This window comes from Danio rerio, chromosome 5 (genome assembly GCF_049306965.1).
Source record: "Danio rerio strain Tuebingen ecotype United States chromosome 5, GRCz12tu, whole genome shotgun sequence".
NCBI lineage: Eukaryota > Metazoa > Chordata > Actinopteri > Cypriniformes > Danionidae > Danio > Danio rerio.
In genome coordinates, this window is record NC_133180.1 from 59,018,848 (window position 1) to 59,036,202 (window position 17,355).

Consider the following 17,355-nt stretch of genomic DNA (forward strand, 5'->3'; position numbering starts at 1 on the left):
AATGACATTAAGGGCATATAGCAAATAAGTGCAAACCAGAGTTGTGCCGATAAAGATCAGTATAGTGCAAAAAGGCTTGTAAACATGATAATTATGATAAATAACGTGACAGTGTCATATAGGGAGAGGTAGTATGGTGTGTCTAACTGGTAGACCAGTGTTACATAAAGTGACCAGTGCAGATTAATGTGTGTGTGTTTGTCTGTGTTTGTGTCTGTGTCAGTCAGGCAGTCACTCAGTCAGTCAGTCAGTCCTTCAGTCTGTTGGTCCTGGCCTTGAGACTTCTCAGTCTCCTCCCTCATGGCAGCTGACTAAAGAAGCTGTGCATTGGGTGGGTGGGATCTGCTGTTATGCAGAGGGCTTTTCGGGTGAGACGGGTTGCTCCAAATGTCCTTGAGGGAGGGGAGAGGGACTCCAATGATCTTCTCAGCTTTTCTCACTATGCGCTGAAGAGTTTTTCTGCAGGTTGCATTGCATGTTCCAAACCACACAGTGATGCAGCCGGTCAGAACTCTCTCAATAGTGCCTCTGTAGAAGGTGGCTTGATTGGGGCTGGTGCTCTTGCTCTTTTAAGTTTGCGGAGGAAGTAGAGACGCTGCTTTGAATTTTTACATTTTTTTTTTTGGCCAGTGCAGTGGTGTTTTTAGTCCAGGAGAGATCCTCAGTGATGTGTACACCGAGGAACTTGGTGCTGCTCAAACTCTCTACAGATGCACCGTTGATGTTCAGAGGAGCATGCACAGTGTGCACTTTTCTGAAGTCAACAACAATCTCCTTTGTTTTCTCCACATTCAAAAAGAGATTTTTGTCTCTGCACCACTCAGCCAGACGGCTTACCTCACTTCTGTAGTTTCTCCCATCGCTTTTGTTGATGAGACCCACCACAGTAGTGTCATCCGCAAACTTGGTAAACAGATTAGAGTTGTATGATGGTGCACAGTCGTGAGTCCGCAAAGTGGGGGCTCAGCACACATCTCTGAGGGGCCCCTATGTTTAGAGTGATGGTGCTGGATGTGTTGCTGCTGGCCCGTACTGCTTGTGGTCTTCCAGTGAGCAAATCCAGCAGCCAGTTAAACAGACAGGTGTTGAGCCCCAGCTGGACCAGTTTTTGACTGAGCTGTTGAGGATGATAGTTTTGAATGCTGAACTGAAATCTATGAATAGCATTCGAATATAGTTTTGTCGAGATGTGTGAGTGCTGAGTAAAGTGCAGTGGAGATGGCATCATCAGTCGAGCGGTTGGACCGATAAGCAAATTGAACAGGGTTCCAGGGAGGGGGGAGGACAGACTTAGGCCCCGTTTACACTAATGCGTTTTAGTTTGAAAACGCATAAGTTTTGCTACGGTTACGCCAACCGTCCACACTACGCCGGAGTTCTCGAGCGCCGAAAAACGGAGCGTTTCGAAAACGCTGGAGAGGCCGTTTTCATTCTGAAACGCTGCTGCTCCGTCTCAGTGTGGATGATGGAAAACGGAGACATCTGAAAACGGAGGCGGGGCTGCTGACATTCGCCTCTCTGATTGGGGCTTTTCCTGAATATTAAGTAGCCTAACACACACAGTTCAGTCCTGCTTTTTCTTCGTGTAAGTTCAGACTTTGCATGTTTGATCAAGGCTGCAGTCTCTTCTTCTCAGTTAGATATGGAAAACAGACTATACCGAGGACACGGGTAAATCTTTAAAGGGAACAGTGTACTTTATAACTTCATTCACATCACCCTGGCTACGTTGTTTCACTTTCTCAACAATAAATTGTATACATGATTTAAGCAACTGCCTATTTTTATTTTAACATTAACAACTAAACAGACAGCAGAAACGTTGAGGCGCCGTGCTGCATGAGCGTCATCTTCACTGTGTGGATATTTATAACAAAACGGAGCCGATAACAACTGCCTCCTTTCAATTTCAGTGAAAATACGAAACACACCCTCTCCTTTGCTGAATATCAGTTTTAATAATCGATAATGGCCATTATAAAAGTATAACATACAATAAGTTTTTACATTATAGGAAATAAAGGCAAGCGATCAGTCAATATACAGTAGGTGAGAGTTCAAAGTGGCTATTAACGCCGCGGCTGGTACCGCCGCCGTTTGAAATAGGTGCCGCTCTGTTTTTAGTGTATGACCGCAGTTTGTGAATGAGCCGCCAGGGGGCGCAAAGGGACGGGATGCGAACGGACAGAAATAGCCCATACAGCTACTGTGCTTGTAAATGATATTAAACAATAAGTCAAAGCATTATAATTCCTTCATTAATCATTTAAAATTTGTTAACACGCTTTTAAGTGCAAAAGTTTTAAGTTGTAAACTTTTTAAGTGCAAAGAGGATTCGTTTTGGAAAATAGAATTGAAGAAGTAAAAGACAACTAAAATGAAAGCATAAACATTTAGTACAAATAAGTAGTCTTAAATAAATAAATAAATAAATAAATAAATAAATAAATAAAGCAGCCTAAATATAGAAAGATGTTCAGTGTTTGCTATTTTGATAGGACTAAGACAAGACATTTTCATTTATGTTTTATTTCTGTTTTTATTTCCATTTTCGTTGTTGATTATATTTTACTATCTCATTTATGTCTCAACAATTGTACATAAACGAATAATAAACGAATAATGAAAATAAATGAATAATGAAAATAGGCCTAAATAAATTATTTATTTAAAGACATTGCCGTACAGTACGTGAAACACTGAGAAAAATAAATTGACCTACCTTAAGCAGATCACTAAAAGTATAATAAAATTATTTTTGCCGCAGGACATAAATTAAGTCTTGCAGGTTTATTTTTAATAATTTAGTTTCAGTTCTGTTCAGTTTTTTTTTTTTTCAAAACGTCAATGTTCTCCTTTAAAGTAGCTATAACTGTTGTTTTGTTTTTTTGTTTTTTTTTTTACTTATGGCTCAGTATGTTTTGTATTTTAACTTCATATTCAGTCACCTTGCAAATGTGTGTGAAATATAATGCCGCATAACCGCGGAAAAAGAAGAAAAAGCTGTCAAAGGTTAGAGCTAATTCATCAAAATAAGCTATATTAAAATACAGCATTTATGTTAATACAGGCAGAGTGTGAACAAACTCAATGCTAAGATATGCGCTTGCCTTTTAATGCATTTGCTGCCTTTTTATAGGCTAAAGGCAACTATGTATAATAATGTTTTTTTTTCTTGTTTTTTTTTTGTATGGTAAAGGACAATACACATTATGTTATTGATGTAAACTTAGGCTCAAACTTATCATTGATAAATGTGACCTACCTCAAGCAGATCACTTAAAGTATAAAAAAATAAAGTAGGCTATATATATATATATATTCTTAATAAACTTCACAGCCACAAATATAAAAACAACTTGTATTAAAACTGGGCGAGGATTAGAAAGAATACGATGCTTGTTATATATAATTTAAATTTTGATTCCAATTTCTGCAAGCACATTTTTTCACTCGCTACTCTGCTAGAAACTTCGCCGCCGGAGAGCACCTCAATAATGTAAACATTTGTTTAAAGATGGAGCGCAAGATGTGCCGAGTGTCAACATGTGAAGAACGATGGCAAAGCTAAGTGTGATTATTGTAATAAACTAAGTTATAAAGCAGAGTCCCGACCAACAGGACTAAGCATATGCGGTTGGCTCATTCTTCACGAATATAGAATTAAAATAATGGCGCGTTAGGTTCACTAAGCAGCGCATTCTCTCCGCCTCATCGTTTAACCAGCGGGACACGCTGCTGAAGCAGGAGAGACACTCCGTCATTCATAATCTTAGCTGATGTATCGGAGTCGAAAGAATATATCAAAGAGGAATTTTCTTTTAACAGTCCCGATATGTTTAATCTTTTTATTTTTATTTTTTTCGTGTCATTTCTCTTCAGCAAATTAGATATTTTTTAAAGCTGCTTGATTCTTTTAAAACCGAAAGCAGAGTCCATGGTGTTTTTCCATAAGATACTCCTTTATGAATGTTTTAATTTTTTTATTAAAGTCTTTAATGTGCTTTTTGATAGTTTTATTTTATTTCAAGCAGCATCTAAATGCGAATTTATCCTCAAAACTTGGCATGAGAGCGATGCAAGTCATGTGTGGCATAATTGCCTTTTTTCCCTGCGCGTGCGAGATCAATTTCTGATCTTTTTGCAACTAAAATGAAAGCATAAACATTCAGTACAAATAAGTAGTCTTAAATAAATAAATAAATAAATAAATAAAGCAGTCTTTTAACCTAAATATAGAGAGATGTTCAGTGTTTGCTATTTTGACAGGACTAAGACAAGACATTTTCATTTCTGTTTTTATTTCTGTTTTTACTTACATTTTCGTTGTTGATTATAGTTTACTATCTCATTTTATGTCTCAACAATTGTAGATAATAATAAACGAATAATGAAAATTAATGAATAATGAAAATTAATGAATAATGAAAATTAATGAATAATGAAAATAGGCCTAGATATATTATTTATTTAAAGACATTGCCGACATTGAGCTTAAGTTGAATGCAGCTTCATCAAAAGCAAAAAAAAAATAATAATAATTTGACCTATTTTAAGCAGATTATAATAAAAATATTTTTGCCGCAGGACATAGATTAAGTCTAGCAGGTTTGTTTTTTTAATAATTTAGTTTCAGTTCAGTTTTTTTTTTTCAAAACGTCAATGTTCTCCTTTAAAGTAGCTATAACTGTTGTTTTGTTTTGTTTTTTTACTTAATGGCTCAGTATGTTTTGTATTTGAATTTGACGCGTCAGAAAAAAAAAACTGCTGAATCTCTGCAAATATTTGGTTAACTTATAAAACAAATGTATGGTTTAGTGATGTTAGTAATGCATAGAAAAATGCAAAGCAGAATTATTAAAGTTATTATTTCATTGATCTGAACATAACCATTTATAATATAATTACTAACCCGTCGTCTAAAATATTAAAATAATAAAATAGTCTATTATTTTATTCATGGCTAGAGCTTGATTAAATTGATTAACAAGCCATGTGCTTTTGTTTGTTTGTTCTCTGTACTGGGTATACGCAAAACATTTTCTAAAATGTCAAGCAGTATTTGTCTATACCTTTAATTAATTCAAAATATTAAAAATAACAATAATAAAATTATAAAAATACAAAGATAAATAGAGCAGCATTTTGCTAATTATAATAGTCGTTTATATTTATATACATGTGTTTTTGCATATTCGTTATTTCACTTGATGCATTCGTTATTTAATGTTTGAATACTGAAATAAAAAGCCATCGTTTAAAAGGTTATTTCACCATCAAAATGTAGCCTGTTATATGTATCATTAACGTTTTATATAAAACTGCTGTGCAGTGTAAATGGGACCTTAATACAGTTTAAAGCGAAGTTGTCTGTAAGGATGATTGGCATGGCATGTCTATTGTTGTGGCTCGCGTTGTGAATATTAGAAAATAACTGTCGGGTGAAGGCTTTATGGTTGTGCGGAATTGCCTGCTGCTGTCATGGCTCAGCAGGCAACACCCTATTCAGCTAGGCTATGTTCGGTGTTTTTATGTACAAATTCGTTTTGGCGAATGCTAGAGCGTAATAGAGATATTTTAAATAACAAGTATAGTTCAGTCCAGAAGTTGCTGTGCATAGAAACATTCATTTTCATAAGGCCCCATTTGCGGTTTGGTTTTAAAACGCATAGGTTTTGCTACGGTTACACCATCCGTCCTCGGGAGTTTTGGATTTTGTGTAACCATGTTTGTGGAAAACACTTGAGGGTGGAGACATACCCCTTCCCCCATCTCATAACCAAAAGCTTGTCTTTCAGGTGTTAATGGGCATCGAGACCGAAGTCATGTCGCATTTCCACTGTCGGCCTATAGCTCGCAGCGCGTAACGCAAACCCAGCCCCCAGAACGTCCCCCGACTGTTGGCATCGTGCATCCGTTAATAACTAGGTAGAAAATGTATTTTATAACATCCTCATTTAGACACAGTCAAACATTCAGCCCAAATGCACTGGAGAGACCTGAAACGTGTTCCCAAAAATGCTCTGTTTGCACGATTTGATTATTATCATCATATCCAAATACTTTATAAATAATATTCTAAACCTTCTCTGGTGTTTATTGTTTTTAGAAAATATCTAAAATCTTTTAAAAGAAAATATCTTGTAAAATAAAAGTTTGATTTGGCTTTAACGGTTTTATTTATGTATAGGCCTACCTAAACTGTTATAGCTTGCTTTTTTTTGTTTTATATTGGTTTGTTTATTTAATGCGATTTTATTATATCCGATAATGTAATTCTTTAAATTATATTTCAATGTGGCTTAGGCTTATCAAGATATGACACTTGTTTTGAGTCTACAAAAGGTAATTTGTAAAGTGTTATGTCTTTCTGTTGTATTCATATGGTGTATTATCTGCAAAATAAATAACAAAAAGAAAGAAGCCGCTAGCAGCATCAACAGAGCTGTGAAGAGAGCGCTCTTTTGCTCGGTCTCTCACACACAACCTTTATGTCTGCTGTGTCTTTAATATGGTGTGTAGATTATTATGCGTTATTGAAACATCAAGGGGGACGCAGCAAAATCACTTATAAATTAAAATTGTATTATTCTATGCAACAGCCTTACATTTAAAACGGAAACATAAGGGCGATTATAAGCAAAAAGACCTCAGCCTATAAGTCTAGATGTTTTCTTTTCCTTTTTTATTTATTTGTTTATTTGTTTGGCGCATGTGTGCGATAGGAAAACTAGTGTAATTACGGCAAGCCATCTTTCCCAGACTCGGGGCAAATTCCTTTCACTCCGTCCCGAAGCCCCAGCTGGCCCTCCTGCCATCCACTGCGTAAAACATATGCTGGATAAGTTGACGGTTCATTCCGCTGTGGCGATCACAGACTAATAAAGGGACTAAACCGAAAAAAAAATGAATGAAGAATGAATGAATAAATTAATAATAATAAAATAAAAATAAGGTAATAATAAACACAAATGCCGCGTAAGCGGCCTTTTTTTTTTTAGAGATGGTACATTTGAATTGCCTCTTCCCACTTCCCCCACCTCGAAATTGAAAGTTGCAAAGAGAACTCAATAGCAAAGATCATAGCCCATTTACACATCAACACATAGCCCATTTACACATCAACACAGTGCAAGTTTAGCGGAAGAATGTCAAATCAGAGTCACGCAGATGAAGCACACCAGCTACTACTATGAAACTATTAAAATTGTTTTGTCATAAATTTGCTTATTTGCAGCAGCTTTTTTTCGCGCAACAGAAATGCGGTGTTGGGAAGCCGTCAATGAATAAAAACAGGGTCAATAGTGAAATCGGCTTTTCATTGTATCCCTATAACCTATTTCAGTGCATTGAAGGCCTTTTATGGTGTCATCTCGATAGAATAGCCTAAGTTATAAATAATTTAAAGAACAAAGTTATAAAAACTCACATTACATAAATAAACAATTAAAAAAATGTTTAGGTTGTCTATTTAATTGCCCTCGTGATGATGTGCTTTATCATTATGTGCGTTTTACTTATAACTAACCTGATTCAAATGATGGATCTGCGACACAGAAACTAGGGGTTTTGGGGGACATGCATCACTATATCTTTTTTTTTCCCCAAACTGTGCATAGTTCAGCCGCCAGTTACTGTACGTCTTTTTTTGGAAAAGCACCCCATGTCCGCTATGCCGCGCGCCTCTTTCTCTGGGCAAAAATGAGTTGACTTTTAAAATAATAAATATATAGATTAATTAAATTTTCAGCAAAAGAGACATTTATTTCATATTTCACTATGCATTTCCTCTGATCTTTATAGCTTAATTAAACACATATTGTCAAAACCCACACATAGGCCTATTGTATGAAAATGAAAAGGGCATTTTTTGTTATTATTACACTACTATTTGTTATTTGTTGCCTAGGCTATTTTCACTTTTGAGGTGCTTTATTGGCATGACAAGTAACTGTACATTCGTTTTGCCAAAGCAGTGCGCGTCTCACAAACAAGACAGTGCAAAAAGGGCAGTAGTGCAAACAAATATGAAAATAACATATAATAAAAAATGATTAATAAAAATAAAAATAGAATAAAAAAATAAAAATATAATAATAACAATAAAAATAGATTTTTGATAACATTAAACAGGATAAAGGTAATAATAGTAGCCTATTATCAAAAGTAAGTCCACATAAAGAGTTCCAGTATTTGTGTGTTGGAGACAGGAGCGGGTATTGTTGGGTGAACACACAGCAGCACACACACTCCCCCAGTAAGATGGGTTCTGTTCAACAGGGACTCAAAGTTGTTTTGTATGTGTTGGATTATCGGGTAGAATTTCTCCCGGATCTCGGAGTATTTAGTGCACTCAGGATATGCAGCTCCGTCTTAATCAGCTGCTGAGGGCACAGCCGCTTCTCCACCGGCAGCCATGTTTTTTTTTTTGTGCCGGCCCGTCTTTACGGCTAGCTGATGCCCGCTGCCCGCTTCTAACATGTTAGAAAATACTGCAAATCAAGCTGTCGGTATCTCCCCGCGGTTGAAATTGTTCGTTGTTCGGAAAAAAAGAAGAATAAATATCAGCGCGCAGTAGTTGCTTTCTAGATTATTTAGGCCTATATTCAGCTGTTTTAATCTTGCAATTCTGATAATTAGAGATAATTTCTGTTTTTATCAACTTGTCTGTCAATTGCTACTTATTTTATTAATTTGTTGATGTGAATATACTACATAGTCTTGTATATGCATATCTAAAATCCTTTGGCATTCAAATTTGCTTTGAACTTGAAAGAGAGAAAGAATTGGATTTTACCTGTCAGAGCACATTGCATATGCTTTTTTGAAATAACATTTATTTAACAAATATTTTAGCACATCGAAAGTAATTAAATTACCTGTCTTTTGATTAAAACCTTTATGCAAAAAGATCAGAAAAAAGGCAATATGCGACACATGACATGCATCGCTCTCATGCCACGTTTTGAGGATACATTCGCTTTTAGGTGCTGCTTTGAATAAAATAAAATTATTAAAAAGCACATTAAAGACTACTTATAAAATAAAACATTCATAAAGGAGTATCTTATGAAAAAACACCAATTGACGGGCTCTGCTTTCGGTTTTAAAAGAATCAAGCAGCTTTAAAAATATAATTTGCTGAAGAGAAATGACAGGGAAAAAAAGATTGAACATATCGGGACTGTCAAAAGAACATTCCTCTTTGATATATTCTTTCGACTCCGACACATCAGCTAAGATTATGAACGACAGAGTGTCTCTCCTGCTTCAGTGGCGTGTCCAGCTGGTTATAAACGAGGAGGCGGAGAGAATGCGCTGCTTAGTTTCGGCTCAATATATTTAAATAAAAACTAACAACGAGTTGCTTATAACGCTCAAAAAGTTAAACTCAAATGCACAACCCTTGTTGGTTGCACCTGCGGGATGCACAATGAACCTAACGCGCCATAATTTTAATTCTATATTCGTGAAGAATGAGCCAACCGCATATGCTTAGTCCTGTTGGTCGGGACTCTGCTTTATAACTTATTAGTTTATTACAATAATCACACTTAGCTTTGCTATTTTTCTTCACCACATAGCCACTCAACACATCTTGCGGTCCATCTTTAATGTTTAAATTATTGAAGGTGCTATTGACGTTTTGAGAAAAAAATTAATAGTTCTGAAACTAAATTATTAAAAATAAACTTGCGGGACTTCATTTATGTCCTGCGGCAACATTATTTTTATTACACTTTAAGTGATCTGCTTGAGGTAGGTCACGTTTATCAATGGTAAGTTTTAGCCTAAGTTTACATCAATAACATAATGTGCATTGTCCTTTACCATACAAAAAAAAAAAAAAACATTATTATACACCAGTTGCCTGTAGCCTATAAAAAGGCCGCAAATATTTTTAAATGCATTAAAAGGCAAGCACATATCTTAGCCGTTTGTTCACACTCTGCCTGTATTAACATAAATGCTGTATTTTAATATAGCCAATTTTGATTAATTAGCTTTAACTGACAGCCTTTTCTTCTTTTTCCGCGGTTATGCGACATTATATTTCACACGCATATGCAAGGTGACTGAATATGAAATTAAAATACAAAACATACTGAGCCATTAAGTAAAAAAACAAAACAAAACAACAGTTATACTTTAAAGCAGAACATTGATGTTTTGAAACAAAAAAACGGAACTGAAACTAAATTATTAAAAATAAACCTGCCAGACTTAATTTATGTAATATTTTCATTATTCATTTATTTTCATTATTCGTTTATTATTATGTACTATAATTGAAACATAAAATGAGATCGTAAATATAATCAACAACGAAAATGTAAATAAAAACGTAAATTAAAAATATAAATGAACATGTCTAGTCTTAGTTCTATCAAAATAGCCAACACTACATCTCTCTATATTTAGACTAAAAGACTGCTTTATTTATTTATTTATTTATTTAATTATTTGTACTGAATGTTTGTGCTTTCATTTTAGTTGTCTTTCATTTCTTCAATTCTATTTTCCAAAACGAATCCTCTTTGCACTTAATAAGTTTACAATAAACCAGGTAAAAAAAAATTAAATGTAAGTTGAGGTGATCGCAAGTTCACAACTGTGAGGTGATGTGCTCTACCGGCAGGATAATCTATATTATTTTGCTGTTTTTCATATGCGCACGTTTAAGATTTGAGATTATAACATTGCCATGATAGTCAAAGAAATCAAAACATTATTTTCACCCCAACGCATTTTAATCGGGCACTGAAGGCTAATAACTTAATTCTTATATTTGCTTTTTGACTTCTCACCATGTATCTTTTCTACAGCATAGTATAGTGTAAGAGCATGTCTATTACCAAAAAAACTAAATTAAAATTATATTTTAATTGAACACATCACATCACATACAGTAAGCTACGCCTACAGAACAGTCTGTTTAGCATTGTGAAAAGGCAAAGCTGAATATCTGTGGTTAAAGTGCCACCCAGCGGTCAAATGCTGCTGGCGCATCAAGTACCGCCGTCGCCGCGGCATGAATGGCGGCACAAGGAACACATTGAAGTAGTAACATCTGTACATAATAGGCTACGTGGTTTCATCAATCATTAACTTATCTTTGCGCTCAGCCAAAACACGTTACCTGAGAAAAAGTAAGATTCTAATGACCAAAGTCAGGGAATATGTTGTTAGATAAAGACAACAAGATGAATGAAATATCCTGTTTAATAAATATAGTGAGATATTAGATCCAGCGGTAGATGCTTGATGAGAAGTCCGACAAGCAGAGCTCTCATCTGGGTAGATGAGCTGCAGCGCTTGCCAGAGAGTGTCTGTGTGGTCACATAATGTGCGTTTTCAGCGTTTTGGTGTGGACGGAGAGCAGTTCAGAAACGCTGGGTAAAACGCGAGTGTGGACGCGGATCGTTTTCATTCTAAAACACCGTTTTAAAACTAAAACGCACTAGTGTAAATGGGGCCTTAATGTGCTGCATGACAAGCCTTTCAAAGCACTTTATGATGATTAGAGTCGGTGCAATCAGACGGTAGTCATTAAAGTAGAAAGGAGATTACTTTTTTGGGACCAAACTGATGGTGGTGGCTTTAAAATAGGTGGGGACGACTGCCTTGATTGGAGAGATGTTCAAAATGTCTGTGAAGACATTAGTGACTTCTAATGCACAGTGTCTCAGTACACGACCTGGGATGTTGTCAGGGCCCGGAGCTTTGTGTGTGTTGATCCTTATGAGGGACCTCCTGACACTGTCCGGAGACAGATACATAACCTGGTCACCAGGTAGAGGTGGCATCTTCTGTACAGTGGGGCTGCTTTGTCCCTAAAAACAAGCGAAGAATGTGTTTAGCTCGTTTAGCAGGGAGATGGTGCTGTCAGAAGTCTGTGGTTGAGGTTTGTAGTCTGTCATGGTCTGTATTTCTTTCCAAGTCTCCGTGTGTCTCTGCTGTCATTAAAGTGATGGGCTATTCCTCTGGAGTACTGTCTCTTAGCCTCTCTGATACCACGGGAAAGGTTGGCTCTAGCTGTCTATAGGCTCGCCTCAAGAGGCTGAAGACCTCTCCTGTCAGCCATGGCTTCTGATTGGCATGGACTGTAATGGTTTTGGTGAATGTTACATCCTCAGTGCATGTAACAGGCTGTAACAGTCTCAGCATACACCTGAAGGTCAGAGCTATTGTTGTGAGTGGCAGCCTGTTTAAACATATCCCAGTCTATTGAAGCATTCTTGTGAAGCCTCTGAAGAACCTTCTGGTCACTCTTGTATCTTCTTGCAAACCAGTTTGGTGACTTTAATGATTAATATGTAAGCAGGCATTAGCATGACAGTTATGGCTCGTTTCCACTGACTGGTACAGTACGGTACGGTTCGGGTCAGTACGGGTCATCTTTATCGGGCTTGCGTTTCCACTACCAAGGGTACCCTTTTGGTGAGCGTGGTGTATGACAAAGTTTCAGTCGACATCATTTTCGCTCGAGAAATCGTCTACAGTAAAGCTGCACAGGTCGTTCACATATCATATGAAAAGCACTTCTCACAAAACAGATGCTTTACACACGTAAATACTTGTGTATAAATGTTTATTACTAACTTTTCCATGAACATGAGTTGATTATAACTGCAGATCAATGAAGATGCGAAATAGCCTACTGTAACGTCTGTAATTATATTAAATAAATAAATAAATAAATGAACATATATGAACACATACAGACCCTTACAGTCTCCGATATGTTACCAACTACAGAAGAACTACACAAAGCAGACATTTCGTCCTTAATAAGGTTTAAAACAACACAAAGTATAGCCTACAGTCAGTGAAAACCTCTCATCTGTGTCTGTAATCTTCAGCAGCACATGTAACCTCTGTTAGAGAGTCACTCCATCATTCCCAGTTCAAATTAGTCCAAAAGGTGATGATAAAGATTAAAACAAGGCAGTTTGTTCACGTTTCCTGAAGAAATAACGTGCTCCTTGGCTTCGCCTTTTTTCTGTGCTCTACTCCCGCGTTTGTCCTTTTCTTTCTGAATGTGTCACTCTCGCGTTTGTCAGCTTCTCACAGGATCAGGTTTCCAAAGCTTGTCAATAATCAAGCGCATGTTATTATTATCAGCTCAAGAAGTTAGTTATTTCAGATAGAGACGCGCGGCGAGCGCAAGGAAGAAAGTGAAACCACTCAGGCTTCAGACTGGCTCGTAAAAAACTATGCGACACAGGGTAAATCTGCTGTTCTCCTTTTCGAGGTTTTTAGGATTATTCAGAATGAGTTAGTAAAGGATTAATAAACTATTGAAATCAACGTTTATATGTCTTATTTTTCAGGCATACATTAATTGTTACTATGTATGTTAATAAATGCTTTATTAACTCAACTTCATCCAGTTTTGTGACCTAATCTAAAGTGAGGACTATTTATGCTTTATAAATCCTTTATAAATGACAAATAAAGGCTCAGTTAAATTCTAAACAGGAAAAAATTACATTATTTATTCCTATTCATTTAAAGATACACAAATTAAGCTGCACTGTAAAAAGTGTTTCATTGGATCAAAGTAAAAAAATTGCGTCAACTTGTTGCACCTAATTACTTTACTTTAAATCAACTTAATTTTTTTACTTTAAAAGAATTAATTCTCTATTACTTAGCCAAAGCAAAAAATCTCTTTGAACCAAATAAAGTTTTTAAGTTTTTTGAAATCTCAAATTTACTTTATTTACTCTTAATTGTTTTACTTTGTATTAACTTAATTATTTTACTTTACATCAAATCAAATATCCAATCAAATACAATTTAAAATATTAATGTAATATAAAGAAATTGATTTGCTTTTAAAATGTGTAATTTTATCGTTTAAGATGAATGACTCCAAGCATCAAACTATTGACAATTTATTTTGTCAATACCACATTTTTTACAATGTGTACAGTACAAATACACACTATCTAACAATGTAAACATAACAAACATGACAATTTATGTCATAAAACATTTCTACAATGTGCATAGCATTTTTATAAAATTATACTGTACAACAGTTTTTAGTATCCATATACAAAGACCCTGGATACAATGTAAGTTCACCATAGGAATCAGTAATCATTGGACACCTTTTCATGAACAGTCAATCAAAACTGACTACACAAAACCTTAAGAATTCTTCTGAGGTTAAAACAAGTTTGGCCCAAAAAATGGCTTAAAATGTGCAGTGTAAAATTAAATACTTTTTAATAACTCTGTAACAAATTAGCCAACTGTTGAAAGAGAAGTCTTCACCTTAATGAAATAGTTTACCGAAAAATTAAACTTCTCTCATAATTGTCATTAAATTTCTCTGAACCTAATTTAATTAAAGTTAAATACTTAGAATAGCTTAAAGATGAGTAAACAATGTATGAACTTTCATGTTTTGGTAAACTATTTAATGCTTTATAATGAGGATGAAGAAATGAAGAAGTCCAACATCTAAAATATATCGCAATCAGAACACTGTAGTTGAGTCAAAGGATACAAGTTATCTCCAGTAGCTTTAAAGAGAGGTTCTGCACTCTTCAGCACATCTGCTTACTCCTGCAGGTTCGGCACCCTTCGGCTCATCTGTCTACTCTCCAAGTCCATGATTATTTTTTGAAAGGTCTCAAAAAAATATATTTGAGTCCTTCGGGATATTTTAAGTTCAGTGCATAAATGAGTCCAAACATCATGGCGCAGGGACATGCAACAGAAGGCAACTCATTTAGTACTTCCACACAGTCAATGACAATCGAAATGTCCAGTGCACTCACTTTCACTTTCATCACTTTCACGGGTCACAAAAAGTGTCATAGTGGTCTTTTCAAATTCACCCATTGCTTCCTCCCTCTGGTCAGCCTAAAAACATACAAGAAAAAAAAAGAGTTAATAAGGGAGTTTGGGGGAAAAAAAAAACATTTTGTATAAAGAAAAAACCCTTCATCTGAAAATTCTTCCAAAATTGAGTAAGCCATTTTGTAGTTAGCCATTATGGTGGTTAATGTAGAGGCCAAATGTCTGTAGCTTGCTTTAATTAAAATATCCTCATTTGTGTAAATAAATGTGTATTTTTTTTACAAGACAACATTTAAATTTTTGGGTGAAGATGTACTTTTACACCCTCTTTAGCTTCAAAAATGCTTTTAACATTTGTACAAACTAACACTTCTAATGTGATGACCATTGTAGACAACTTTGTTGAGTGCAGTACCACAATTTCCAATCAGAGGCATTCATTAATCTACTCAAATTTGTTCAAAATGCAGTTAAAAAGGAAAAAAATGCTTTTAAGGCAGTAGTTCACATTCAAAATTTAGCCATCATTTACCACCCTTTTGACATTTCAAATCTGAATGAAATACTGTCCTCTGCAGAATTTTGAACAATGTTGATAACGGCCCCTGTTCACTATTATTGTATTCACACAAAACCAATGCAAGTGAATAGGGGCTCTTAACAACATTCTTCAAAATATATTATTTTGTGTTCTGTGAAAGAAGTCACACAGGCTGATGTGTAAATGATAACACAATAACTTGAACCACTTTAAAGTAATTTCTTCACCAAATCAGAATTCCCCATGTTTTACTCACCCTTAAGGCTTGAGCAAAGTGGTAAAATATTGATTTGAAAGTGAAAAATAACCAAGTCAAATATGGTTGGAAAAAATTTTAGGAGTTTGCATTGTCAACATTACCTGGTATTCTTCGATCAGACAGCTTGCATCTTCACAAAGGTACATGATCAGGCACTTCAGCAGGCACTGTCTTCTGATGTCTATGTCCAGGCTCTAAAAATGTTCAAGATGTATTGTTTTCATTAAACCAAAACACTATTAATTAATTGCTACAAGCAATTTTGTTTGTATGCAACCAATACCTGATCCATAACTTAAATAGTGTCCTTCGCTTTTTCACGGAGGACTCCACCTTTGCTCCTAATAACCTGGAGAATCTGAGAGCTCTGTCTGTCCAAAGAGGCCATAAATCTTAACTGTAAAGGTAAGGTTGTGTTGTGCAAAAATTCGGCATCAATCTGTAAGAAAGAGAAATAGAAAATAGACTTATGAAAAAAGTTACTTTGAGAACTAACAGTAAAAATACATATACACATAAACCATTAAACAATAAAAAAAAGTTTAATTAGGTCATCTAAGACAGTGGTTCTCGCGGGCTTCCTCCTAGTGGTACGCGGAGGAATCGCCAAATAATGAAAGAAACAATTAACACTTTTAATCCTTTGATGCGTAATATAACATCCATGTGATCAGCATTGTCTGTTTTGTGAAGCGTACGATCACAACGCTGTGCTTAGAATGTTTATTTTAGAGCATTGTGTCATAAGCTGTTGAAAATCAGTTTCCGAAGTTTAAGAATTGATTCTGAAAAGTGATTTGACTGACATGAAAAGTAGCCAATCACAGTCGACCTTTTCTAGTCGCGTGAAACGTAAGGGCGGCACAAAGGCTTTCTGTGTTGCAGAGACAGAGAAAACAACTTAAAAACAAAAGTTTTGTTGGAATAATGCTTCTCGGATGTTTTCACTATAGAGATGTCTAGCAGAGTAATTAAACTGCGGACATATTTCCTGCCTTTTTGATGATCTACATACACGTTTCGCTCTCCGACAGCCAGTCGACTCGCCTCTGACCTGCCGCTCCTCTAAATACATTCTGAATGGCGGCGCGGGAATGAAGGTATTGCGCAATTACTAATTTCTGCAAATGTGGCGAGTGCTTTATTTTAACACGAGAGAGCGCATTCATGTACGCAAATCGCTAAAACAGATATGCGAGCTCTTAAATAGGCTTTTTTTTCAAATGAACTGCAAATCCTCTCAGGATCGCCTGTGTGCTCAGATTGAATACAATCGCGATCTCTCCACTATTAAAGTAGACATTATTTATCTTTATTCCTTGACTAAATTTAGTCAAAAGTATTCATAGTTATCAAGTATTTAGAATTAGATTGATGCATGATCGATGACAATGCAAATGGTCTTCTTATTTGGCTGTATTGTGAAGTGAAACTTACTTTTAGCAAAGGTGGAACTTATTTCTTTACAACAAAATAATTATGCTGGAAATGTTTCTGGATGAGGTATTTGTGTGATTTATACATTTAGCTGTATTCTGATCTGTCTTAAAGCATTACAGCTCAAAACAATTCGTTGTTACTTATTGTTTATTTATCAAAATTAACAATAAGGCTCTTAAAACACTGCTTTGATAAATGTAGTGTTGTCATATTTCAAATACCTCAAGTAAAATGAAGTCATTTGTTTTATTTTTTTACTGACAGTGTACTTGTATTTTTTTTTTTTTTGTATTTTAGA

General features: G+C 35.5%; 1 protein-coding gene across 3 annotated transcripts in view; it reads left to right on the forward strand.

Annotated features, from left to right (window-relative positions):
* The window catches only part of taf6 (TAF6 RNA polymerase II, TATA box binding protein (TBP)-associated factor), a 156,004-nt gene that overhangs the window by 94,947 nt on the left and 43,702 nt on the right, over positions 1 to 17,355 (forward strand).